Source organism: Bubalus bubalis, chromosome 8, assembly GCF_019923935.1.
Source record: "Bubalus bubalis isolate 160015118507 breed Murrah chromosome 8, NDDB_SH_1, whole genome shotgun sequence".
NCBI classification, from domain to species: domain Eukaryota; kingdom Metazoa; phylum Chordata; class Mammalia; order Artiodactyla; family Bovidae; genus Bubalus; species Bubalus bubalis.
The window spans coordinates 86,775,755-86,789,275 of NC_059164.1; the positions used below are offsets into that span (position 1 = coordinate 86,775,755).

The 13,521-nt window shown below is 38.7% G+C and overlaps 1 protein-coding gene across 20 annotated transcripts in view; it reads right to left on the reverse strand.

Annotated features, from left to right (window-relative positions):
- CADPS2 (calcium dependent secretion activator 2) overlaps positions 1-13,521 on the reverse strand; it is a 591,939-nt gene that overhangs the window by 535,556 nt on the left and 42,862 nt on the right. The gene's annotated exons all lie outside the window — the stretch shown is intronic.

The window sequence follows — 13,521 nt, forward strand, 5'->3', positions numbered from 1 at the left end:
CCCTCATGCCAGCAAAGAAAAAGTGCAAACCTAGAATTCCACCCTCTTTAGATGAACAATGTTCCTTGTGCCCCTGCCTGGGTGATGCCAAAGAAGGCCAAGTAAAGAGTCAAGATTATTATGCCCACTATGCAGTAACAGGCACCCCTACCTTCTGTCTCAGTGGAGGCAATATGGGAGCTTGCACTTTAGCCCCCAACACAATAAGGTGGGCCCCTCCTCCTCCAAGGTAGGGGCAGAAAAGGCCTAGTGGAGACTAAGGACTTTTACCATCAACCAGTGGGAAGCACTATGCAGTCCATGGTGAGGGAGAAACTGAGGCAGAAATCCCAGCAGTAAATAAGAATCCCCTCCTCCTTGTCAACTGAGGAACCTGGACTTACATCTCCACTGGCAGTAATGAGGCAGGATCCCTCTCTCCCACCACAGCCCCATTAGAAACAGTTAATACAAAGGTTAAACAACATCCAGAGTCTCTTAACATGATACAAAAATATCTAAGTTTCAATAGAAAAAAAAAAAAAAGCATAGCCAAAAACCAGGAAGATCTCATAGATACCAAATACTGAAATGACATGTTAGACTTACCAAACAAAGATTTTTAGAGCAGCCAACATAAAAGTACTTCAAGGAACATTTGTGACTACGTGGGGAAAAAATAGAAAGCCTAAATGACATGGGAAGTCTAGGAAGGAAAGAAAACCCATAGGAAAAAAATAGAAAACCTCAAAGACATGGGAAATCTAGAAAGGAAAGACAAAAAAGAGAAATTTTAGCAATGAAATATATAGTAACCAGAATTTAAAACTCCACAGATGGACTCAAAGGCAGAATGGAGGGGACAGAGCAAAGAATCGGTGAACTGGAAGACAGCAGAAAATACCAAAGAAAATACTGGAAGAAAAACGTAGTGACCTGTGGGACTGTAACAATCTAACATTCATTGGAATCACGGAAGCAGAGGAGAAACAAGAGTGGGTCTGAAAAAGCACTAGAAGAAATAATGGCTAAAAACTCTGAATTTTCCATCAGACAAAGTTACAAATTCAAGAAGCTGAGAAGATCCTATGTTGAAGAACCCCAGAGAAATCCATGCCAAGGCACAACATAATTAAAATTCTGAAATCTAACAGTAAACAAACAAACAAAGCAGCTGAGAAAAATGATGCCTTAACTATAGGGGGGAAAAATGATTTCTCATCAGAAAATAAGGAGGTCAGAAGAGGCACAATGTTATACAAGTGCTGAAACAAAAACTGTCAACCTACAATCTTACAACACAATAGCCTCAGAAGATAAAGAAAAATCAGGGATTCCCTGGTGGCTTAGTGGGAAAGAATCTGCCTGCCAGTGAAAGAGATGCAGGTTCGATCCCTGGGTCGGGAAGATCCCCTGGAGAAGGAAATGGCAACCCACTCCAGGATTCTTGCTTGGAAAATTCCATGGACAGAGGAGCCTGGTGGGCTACAGTACATGAAGTTGCAAAGAGTTGGACACGACTAAGTGACTGAGCACACACGCACATATCTCTGGTGGATTTATCCCTTTTATCATTAGTTAACATCCCATTAACAACTTTTTTTCATTTTGGAATCTAACTCTTCGGGTACTGACATGTCATTTCTATTATTTTCTTTTTATTAATGATAACATGGTATAATTTTTCCATCCTTTTACTTTCAACTTACCCACAGGCACAGAATTTGAAGTGCATTTCTTGTAAGCAGCGTATAATTTTTTTATCCACTATGCCGAACCCTGCAAATGGTTGGTATAGCATCTAATTTTAAAGTAATTGCTATGTCAGTGCTTAAGTCTGTCCTGTTATTTGTTTCATACTTGTTTTCTTCATTCCTCTGATCTTAAGCGGTTTCTCTTTTGCCTTCCTTCAGGTTACTTGGAGTTTGGTTTTTTTTTTTTTTTTTTTTTTTTAGAATTCCTTGATTTCTTCAGTGTGCTCTGGGTATTATATATATGAATTGTAACAATTTACTGATTCCAACATTTTGTCACCTCCAGCATGGAGATCTCCCTTTCATTTAGGTCCTTTGGCCTCCCCCACTTTTAAGTATCATTGTTTTACAAACAGATGTGATCACTTGTTTCAATCATCAAGTGTTTAAGTCATGAGGAAATGTTTAGTTACCCCGGAATGCACTCATTATGATGTTTTGTCTTCCTTCCTGAAGCACCAAGATTCCTGCTTACATTACTTCCTCTCTATTTGAAGAACGTTAGCCAGTCTTTGAGCAAAAGTCAGTTAAACAACTAGTTCTTCATTTTTCTTCATCTTAGAAGGTTCTTATTTCCCTTTATCTTTCCAGAACGATAAAACTTGTAGTAGATAGTTCTGTTTTTACTAGCACTTGAAAATATTCCAAGCTGTAGGTCAAGATGTGCTATTCCAGGCTGCAAGTAAGATATGCTAAGAGCGGGTGGTCTTCGGTTGGATGCAGGGGACACAAGACACTTGCCACTGTGCTGTTCCAATTTTGTTCACCTAACTACATTTTAGAGTTTCCCCTGGGTTGTCTCCTATACCATCTTTTCTAGAACTAAAGTGTACAAAAAATTTAAATAGTTCTTAAGTGTCCATCTCCAAACCACCACTTTAACGGCAAAAAAATATGATAATGGTGTATTGTGTCCTTCCTCAAGAACACGGCCATTACAACCTTGAGAGTCCAGCTGAAGGCCAGGTGCAGTAACACCTAGGTACTCCCCTGGTCAGAGAGCACTGTCTTCCACTCTCTCTAACCTGATTGATTTCACCCACATTTTGAGGTTATGTATGCAATTTACATTACTTGTATTCATCAATTTTAACATGTTTTATTTTTCTTCAACACAGAGAAATTCAAAAGCAAAACTTAAGTTTTCTTCCCTTCACATGCTAAAGAGATACTAGATCAAATTTGTTAACAATGTTTTTCAAAGCAAAAGAAATCTTCTGAACAACATTATAAAACCAGCCTCCCAGATTCCTGCCCTTGCATGCAAAAGCCACACTGAAAACTATCTTTTAAACTATTCTGTGGATGAAGAATGATGGTTAAACTGGTAAATAAAGCTATCTTCATCATAGCTCAAGAAGAGCCACCTTTTCAACTATGTAAAAACTGTGACATACAGCAAAAACACTTATGAATCTGTAAAACAAGGCATTCTATACAACAATCCATTATACTTCATAGCAGTGAACGTAATAGTGTAAAATAGTACCGATAGGAACTATTATCCCTATTTCAAAGTAAGAACACTTTCAACACAGAAATGTTAACCAGCTTGCTCAAGGTCACACCATAGCAAGAAGCAGAATCACTATTTAAATCCAGGCAGGCAGTTTTCAGAGTCCCTGGCTCCTAACCTAACACTACACTGCAGAAACACTCCAGTCCTGGGAAATAAAAGAATTCACAAGATTGTCTACTGCAAGACTAAAAAGGTAAAGTAAATATAAAATCTGTAAGATTCTATTCTAAGTGAAATAAGGACAAATAGCATTCATTCACTGACATTGCTATAGAAACAGCATAAAATCAAAACTTTCTTATTCTGATGCTGCTAAAATCAGTGGATGTAAACAATCACACTGATTTCAAAAGATCTGCAAAGATGACAAACAATTCAGGAAAATACGCAGCCGTTTAAAAGCAAGCACTAAACACTGAAATAAACTAAAAAGAAATTTAATTGCTCCCATATACAGTGCATTATCAGAGGACAACCAACCAACCAACCAAATAGGCTTAATAGATTTTTTTCAATAATTTCCATTTTTTTCATTTGTAATAACTGCAAAAAATCTGCACCTGGAAACTGAGGAATCTTCAATTTTTATCTAATAAGTCAGGAAAAAAAAAACAACACAAGAAAAGCTAAAGATCACAAGGCAAAAAACTTGTAGATGGCAAAAGTAAAAAAAAAAAAAATTATATTTCCAAGTTCAATAAATACCCTCTTTAGTTATAAAATAACTTCATTTATTTAAAAAGTCATTTGATGTTTTCTAAGTTTCAGCTATAACACAATGAAGCTCAAAAGAACGTAGTTCTAAAATGTCATCAGTAAAAGAAAGCAATCTGGACTTTCACTGGACAGAACTTATAATAATAATAAAGAACCAGTTTAAGATTTAAATGAAAATAGAAAAATTCAACATCAGCAAGGTTTTGTTTATATGTTTTTTTTTTAATGGAGAAATTAACATTTAAGCTACTCCAAAAGAAATTCAGAAGCTGGAAGAAATACCAGGCAAAACTCAATGTTCTAATAAGAAGTAGAAAGCAGGCCTCATCCCTCGCCTCCAGTAAGATCAATTGGAGCTGTTATTTGGCTCCTCTGACTGTAAAAGGGAAACCAAATTCAATATTACACAATTAAGAAAGGTTTGGAGCCTGGGAGGCTACAGTCCACATAGTCACAAAAAGAGTCGGACATGCCTTAGTGACTAATTAACAACATGCAACTCAGACACGTATTACATCATCACCTTGAGCAACAAAATATGATGCCTTACTGGTGTTACTTGGGGTTCCCCCCAGCAATAAAATAGACATGTAACTCTGCCATCCATACCTGAAAAACAAACATCCCTATCTCCAAAATCCTAAGTATCTTCAATCACAGATTTTCATCAGAACTTAATATCAAATTTGTATTTCAAAGGAATATATACAGATAAAGCTCATTTTTTAAAGTAAAAAAGACTTAAGATCTGGGAGTTACATGCCCAAGTAGGGAAGTACTTCTACAATTCCTGCTGGAATGAGGATGGGTGTGGCTGTTGGTTTACATTAAGTCCCTGGGATTGCTGCCAATAAAATGTCAGTCACAAACTTCACTAATTTTCCACCTCAGCACCAGGCAAAGTCTGAACTTCTCAGAAAACCCACTCTCACACTAAGCAATTTCGCCGAAGATCAAAGATCCCTTTTTACCTGACAAAGTGCTGGACAAAGAGGTTGGTAAGAGGGCACCATACAGAAGAAAAGCATACGCTGGGATTACCACTGTAGCTTTCAAATATTAAGAGACTGAAGTTTGTAATAAATGATAACCTTTCCCTTTCAAAACTAATCCCTTTCAAAACTAATGAAAATCTGTCTAGGAAAACGGAAATGCTAACAGAATACAAAGAAAGCTATATTTAATCATTCCAAAGATAAAAAGATGGTTCCATTCTGGCTAGAGATCATGAATGTAACAAACTATGCTATAAAATACTCACTGTACTGTACAGGGTTGCTTATGTACGTGTGTATATTTCCTTTACTCTGAAGTCATTCAAAACTGCTGTGTGCTTATTTGCTTCAGTGGACTCCGACTCTTTGTGACCCCATGGACTGTAGCTTGCAGGCTCGCCTGTCCATGGGGACTCTCCACATAAGAATACTATAGTGGGTTGCCATGCCCTCCTCCTCCAGGGGATCTTCCCAACCCTGGGATCAAACCCAGGTCTCCTGTACTGCAGGCAAATTCTTTACCATCTGAGCCACTAGTGAAACTACTTACTATGTAAGTAGTCAAGCATAGTTAAAATATATACATGAAATATTGGTTCTGTCTTTCATGGAATTCTAGTCAGGGCCAGTGGAGGATGAGAGGTAAATAATATCATTCCCTTGAAAACATCTACAAGTCACTTTCTGAAAAATACTTTGGCAAAGCTATTATTTGCAAGATCATGGTCTTAAATAAAACAAAGTTAGACTAATATAAAAAGTAAAAAAATCACCTATGTTTGCATACATGCAATTACTAAATAAAAGTGTAAACTTAGAAAAGAATCCTGAATCACCATTTAGAAATCTGGTCTTGCATGTGGGCCCGTTGCCTGCACCACTCGCCAAAGCAAATGTGACACACATGGTTGTGAAAGCCTATTTACCCATAAGTTAATCTTATCCTACCACAAATGTCCAGAAGTCATTTGAAGACGTAAGGACATGCTTCTCTGAGTCTAGTCTTCCATCTGAATTAAGGGGAGATGGAACATAAATAGACCTCTTCCTGTGTTACTAGAAATCTACCAGCATAAGCCATGGGGGATGGACAGCAGTATTATTGTCTGGTCTCAGCTGCCATTTAAAGACCAGTGAAGTAATCACCACATATGTAAAAGAATAGATGTTAAAATGCTGCTATATATCCAAAACCACAGCTAAACTGTAGAAGAAATCACAGTACAATGTGGAAACCACCATATTGTAGCTGAGACCATAAACATAGCTGAGACATAAACCACCACTCAAAGTCCCCTTTTCCATGAAATTATGCAATTTTGATAATGAGAATGACAGTTGAATTTTAAAGATAATTTGGGCTTCCCTGATAGCTCAGTTTGTCAAGAATCCGCCTGCAATGCAGGAGACCCCAGTTCGATTCCTGGGTCAGGAAGATCCGCTGAAGAAGGGATAGGCTACCCACTCCAGTATTCTGGACTAGAGAATTCCATGGACTGGAAGGAATGATGCTAAAGCTGAAATTCCAGTACTTTGGCCACCTCATGCGAAGAGTTGACTCATTGGAAAAGACTCTGATGCTGGCAGGGATTGGGGGCAGGAGGAGAAGGGGATGACAAAGGATGAGATGGCTGGATGGCATCACTGACTTGATGGACGTGAGTCTGAGTGAACTCCGGGAGTTGGTGATGGACAGGGAGGCCTGGTGTGCTGCGATTCATGGGGTCGCAAAGAGTCGGACACAACAGAGCGACTGATCTGATCTGATAGTCCATGGGGTCGCAAAGAGTCGGACATACTGAGAGACTTTAACTTGCACTTCACTTTGGACAATAAAATACTATGATATCATAATAGTGGATATATGTCATTTCACATTTGTCCAAATCCAGTGAATGCAAAACACAGAGAAGGAACCCTATGGTAAACTATGGACTTTAGAATGACTATGTGTCAATGTAGGCTCACAGTTAACAAACGTACCACCCTAATGGTGAGGCATGTGTATGAGTAGAGGGTATTCGGGAAATCTCTGAACCTTCCCCTCACCTCAGTTTTGCTGTGAACCTAACACTACTCAAAAAAAAAAAAAAGTCTTAATTAAAAAAAAAAAAAAACAGTTTAGTTAACTGAAATAATGCATTTTCCTTCTCAGCTTATGATGGCAGTATGGTATTACAGAATGGCTACTGCTGCTGCTGCTGCTAAGTCGCTTCAGTCTGTGCGACCCCAGGGATGGCAGCCCACCAAGCTCCCCCGTCCCTGGGATTCACCAGGCAAGAACACAGAATGGCAGTAGGGTACTATTTCCTATCAAAAAATGGGGTAAACAATCCAGAAAGTTGTCTATGCACAATTCCTAGTAACATTTTCATTTATTTCCTTCCAACTTTTGTTCTGTCCATAACACTTTTATTTTACTTAACTGTACTCATGAGATCCTACTTTATTAGCAACATGACAGGATCCAAAATCTTTGCTAATAGATGAAAATGTATCTAGTTTTTTTTCAATGTGTTAATTCCTACTGAAATTGACCATTTTCCACTATACTAAAATTAAATTGGGAATTCAAGGAACAATTATTGATATGTATCATGCTTTAAGTACTAAAGTGAACAATTTTAAGGAACAAAACATTAAAAGTATTTTCCACTTCTTAGTTACTGGTACCCAAAGACATTTCCCTTAAAAATTTTGCTTCAAGAGCTAAAAGGAATTTTTTTACAGAATAGTTAGAGTTAACAATAAGTCCTTGATCCATTCATGGCCTTAAAATTACATGATGTAAGAAGTGCTGTAAAAATTCAAGAAATATCAGATTAGAGTGCTCTGGGAAGATTTCGGATGGCAAACAGCTTTTAGCTGGTTCTTAAAGAACAAGGAAGGTTTGAACCTGTGGTGGGGGGGGGGGGGGGGGCGGGCGGGGAAGACAACCAGGAAGCAGAGAATAACTTGACAAACAGGTTAGGCTAAAAACAATACTTATAAACTATTCAGGGAAGTGTGCCCTTGAAGATAACAGCCAAGATAGCCCTAGAAGAACAGAGATGACAGCAATATGACAGAAATAGGTGACATATTTGAGGTAGAACAACTAAACAGACATTTACTGAAAAGTGAAGGTCTAACCCTTGGGAAATTACCCTAAAGAGTTGAAGAATCCAAAGTGCTGCTAAAAAAATAAAAAGAAAGGAAGGAAAGAAAAACAGAAGAGCCATCAAAGCTTCACAAACACAACTCATTTGTGGAATTAGAGTAGGGTGGAGTAGAGTGGAATTAAGGGCTTCCCTTAAGGGAAGTGGTAAAGAATCCGCCTGCCAATGCAAGAGAAGCAGGTTCAATCCCTGGATCAAGAAGAGCCCCTGGAGAAGGAAAAGGCAACCCACTCTAGTATTCTGGCCTGGGAAATCCCATGGACAGAGGAGTCTGGCAGGCTACAGTCCATGCGATAGCAAAGAGTCGGACATAAATTAGTGAGTAAAGAAGCAGCAAGTGAGGAACCAGTTTTAAGTTTCTCCTGCTACATAGGGCAGGAGAACATCAACTGAGAAGACACCAGTGGATTTATGGATTTAGTGGTAAAGACATTCAAGAACGCAATGTCTATAGGAAGGGCAAGCTGAGATACCTTGCAGATTTTGTGCTTCATCTTTTTCTGAAAAAGATGAGAACACACCCAAGTTCCCCATTAGCTAACATGAAAATATACAGGGAAGTGAAAGAAAAAAAAAAATCAACAAATCCATTTTCGAAAGAGTGGTCAGGTTGGTCTCAGACAAAAGGTTACATCTGAGCCAGACCTTGAGGTGGTAAAGGAATGAGACATGACGCATCTGGGGAGGAGCCTCTCAGGGCACTGGCACGTGAGGCAGTACAAAGAGGCCAGTGGTGAGTGGAAAAGAACGGGAGGCAGAGATTCCTAAGGCACAAAATCAAAGGGCCAACACCTCGGAGGTCACTCTAAGCACTTCAGTTTTTCTTCTGTGAATATTAGGGAGCCACTGGAGAGTTTGGAGAAGAATGAAAAACCATCTAAGGCAGAGACCTCAGCCAAGAAAGAACACTTCAGTGACTGGACCTATTCCTATAGTGCTTTCTGTGTTTAACAGTCTTGAACTTGCATTCACTATGCTGGCTAAATTTGTATTGAGGTCTGCACTAGACTCCACAGCGTACGTGCCATGAACCAGAATAAGGCTAGGCCCAGGGTAGCAAGAATCACCTGGTTCTATCAACTCAAATGAGGGTAGCCTTTCCGGTTACCTGGAAGTACACAAAACCGGAAGTACACAAATACCGTATCTCCAAGTATAACATAACATGGAAAAAATTATGAAGCACTTTTCTATAGATAGGCAAGAATTAATTATCAGTGTAAGCAATTTCAATTTTAAAGGAAAAAACCAACCAAGAAATAGAACTATATTTTTATAAATTTTACATTATGGGAAAACAAATACCTTAAGTGTTAGAATGCATGTTACCTTTGATTTTACATTTTGGCAAGATACAAAATAAAGACAACAAATGGAAGACTTAGGCTCTTCCATTATGTCTACTTGAGCTGATAAGAAATGAAAATTACCTAATCCCTCCATTTGTTCAATAGCAATACTGCATGTGAAAATGAATTTATACATAGTATTAGATTTGATATAAAACAGATTATCTTACATCTTATACTATTATTCACTTTCTGCATAGACCATTTTTCAAGGATAAACAATTCAGTTGTAGTAAAGATAATTAACAGCATCCAGTTTATAAAAGTACCAATAAAAATTTCACTAATCAATTTGATTTTATTTACAATAAAGATTATAACACTGTTTTGTCAGCCAAGAGATTAAATATTTATCACATGTTTACATAGGTATATATGTGCCAGGCTTGTCTTATTTGTATAATACATTTACTCTGATAACTGTAGATCCACTTTCCAGTTGTAATATTGACCATCTCCGCCACCACCCCACATCATCTCCAACCATCACTAAATATTTTAAAATAACACCAGTACAAGCATTAAGAGGAAATTTATTCTTAATTCTGGATAAAAGACATACAATTGCATATATAATCTAGCATGGCATTCTACAAAAATGGCACTGAAAAGAAAAATCCACAGTCACCATCTTCCAGATTCCTTTGGTTTTCTTTGCTTCACTCTGTTCTGTTCTACTGTATATCAAAGTAGAGAGTAGGCTCAAGGCAGCCAAAGTGATACCAAAACTCCTTAAGGGAGAGATGTAAACAACAGAGATTCCCTGGACTAGCCTATCTGAGAATGTAACACTAGCAGGCATGCTGAATCGCTTCAGTGTGTCTGACCTTTGTGACCCTATGGACCATAGCCCACCAGGCTCCTCTATCTGTGGGATTCTCCAGGCAAGAATAGTGGAGTGGGTTGTCATGCCCTCGTCCAGGGCATCTTCCTGACCCAGGGATCAAACCTGTGTCTCTTACATCTCCTGCATTGGCAGGTGGGTTCTTTACCACTAGCGCCACCTGGGAAGCCAACAATAGCATACATAAGACTAATAAAAGTTACCCCCAAAAAGCCACATACCACACACAGAGGCAGCTTCCAACTTAAGGGCGGTTTTGCTACTGTACAAAATATCTAGGGGAAAAAATGATAAAACAATTTTCCCATTATTTTTAAAATTAAGATATTTTAAAAATAGAAGTTGATAAACATGGTTAAATGTATTATACCCAAGTTAAAACATACTTCATCAGGGAAAACTGCAGAACTTCTCTTCAAATATATCAGCTTCAAAAAGAAGTCTACTACCATCATTAATACTCCTTTGAAAATTCTCATTACTATGCTATGAAAGATGTACCAGAGTAAGAAATAACATAAATGACTATTATTCGCAGACATAATATCTACAGAATAATGGCAAAATGGACAGTATTTAGTGAAGCCATGTATACAGTAAAAACTGCATTCTTGTATACCAGCAAGTAGGTAGACATCACTGGTGGCTCAATGGCAAAGAACCTGCCTGCTAAGCAGGAAACGCGGGTTTAATCGCTGGGTTGGAAAGATGCCCTGAAGAAGGAAATTGCAACACTATTCTTGCCTGAGAAATCCCATGGAAAGAGGAGCCTGGCAGGCTACACTCCATGGGGTCACAAAAAGTTGGACACAACTAAGCAACTAAACAAGGCAGACATCACACAAAACACACAAGACCAAGAAAAATGATAAAATACGGAGTAAGATTTGCAATAAACAGAATTATGCAACATTATGAGAGTGTAAGAAATAATGCAAATGAATGTCCCTTTATGAAAAAACCTGAATATCCAAAATGTCAATTATTTCAGTTAATTCTATATTTTCTGGAATATTAATCAACTATCAATAAAAATTTAATTTCAAAGAATAAATGTTATCTAATACTCTCAGCCCTGGGATTTCTTTGGAAGGAATGATGCTAAAGCTGAAACTCCAGTACTTTGGCCACCTCATGCAACGAGTTGACTCATTGGAAGGGACTCTGATGCTGGGAGGGATTGGGGGCAGGAGGAAAGGGGGACGACAGAGGATGAGATGGCTGGATGGCATCACTGACTCAATGGACCCGAGTATGAGTGAACTCCAGGAGTTGGTGATGGACAGGGAGGCCTGGCGTGCTGCGATTCATGGGGTCGCAAAGAATTGGACACAACTGAGTGACTAAACTGAACTGAACTGAATACTCTACAAGAAAAATGAAAGAGATAAGTCAGTATATCCCTACTTGATACATTTATTACAAATTGCAATATTGTAGGCAGATCCTTTATCAACTGAGCTCTGAGCGAAGCCTTATTACAAATTAACAGTCATTAAAACCCAAGCTCACTACCATAAAATTGGAAAAGCAAACCTAATTATATAAAATTTAATATGATACATTTGATATTAAACTAAAAGATTGGGAAGAATTACATGATTATGTAGATATCACCATAGAAAATTTTCCATTTAAATCTACACCTCCTAGAAAAACACATTTTCTTTTAAATCATTTTATCAAAAGAGATAGAAATGAAAACTGAGTATTTATTAGGTTTTTGAAGGAATATTAATTTCCTTCAAGCTTTGCTGCAAGCAGCTGGTGAAAATAAAAGAGAAGATCCAAAGATCTGAATGTACAAAAAAAACCAACTATCCTCTCTGCACACCATAAAATAGCCCAAAAAATTGACCTGGATTCCCGTCTATCCCTTCTAAAACCATCATAATAAGGAAGAACTGAATAACCTCAGCCAGAGTCAACTAAACCCAAATTTAAAGAGCGTAATTCCTATTAAGTGGTACCCAGAGGGCTTCCCAAGTGGTGCTAGTGGTAAAGAACCCACCTGCTAATACAGGAGACCTAAGAGACTGGTCTCCTAGTTCAAAAGAACTGGGTTTGATCCCTGGGTTGAGAAGATCCCCTGGAGGAAGAGAGGGCAACCCACTCCAGTGTTCTTGCCTAGAAAATCCCATGGACAAAGGAGCTTGGAAGGCTGCATCCATACGGTTGCACAGAGTGAGACACAACTGAAGCAACTTAGTATGCACACATGATACCCAGAATGTTCTTCTAAGCAAAATATCCAGTATAACCAATACATCAGTCAGGGCCACACGCACAAGAGACTCAGAATGAGATAATATGAGGAGGATTTATTTACAAAAGGGTGATTGACAAGGAGGGGGTGTAAGGGAACCAAGGGATGGTACCCTGACCTGTGCCAGCAGCCCTGGAGCTCTTACCTTCCCCAGGCTGAATAGGTAGCTGGGAAGCAGCAGTTGCTGTAACCCATGGGATTATCACACACTTGGTTATTTTGTGCAGAGCAGTGAATTTCAGCTAAGGCATACTATTTCCTCCAGATGACCTTCATGGGGAGACAGAGAATGAATGCTTAGATGTCTTTCCTCCCTCTACCTTCTGCCAGGTTCCCATGGGCCAGACTCCAACCCGAAGCTGGGGGGCACACGTCCACACAGGTCAGCCCCTGGGGCAGAGAGCAGACTGGAGAAGAGTAGAAGGTGGGTCTAGGAGAGCAAAGGAAAGAAATCTGGTGTAGCAGGGTAAGCCCACACTCACGACCTCTCTTCTGCTTAAAGCTCTGCTTTGCAGCTTTGTTCTTGCCAGTTTCAGGCCTTGCCTTGAAACCCAGTGAAAGGCCCCTGATAACATGAAGGTTTTCCCTTGTCCTCTTTAGCCATCTTGGAAACTTTGATGCTTAACATCAAAATAATCACAACAACTAGAAATATGACAATATGGGAAAGTCAATTAAGCTCATTACTAAGTCCAATGTAGACAATGCTAATAACGTGGCATATGAAAAATAAAGCACATCCTTTATATGTTAAGGTTATGTGAATATATACATTAAAATGAAAAGAAAGAAAGCTGATATGTTGATAGTGTTATGTCAACATACTCTCTAGAGGTTCAAAGGCCATTGTACAAACAAATACAGATAGAGGCATAAAGGGGGAGAAAGAAAAGGAGGAAAGAAAACACTTGTCTACATTATCCAATAAGGGCCTGGGGAA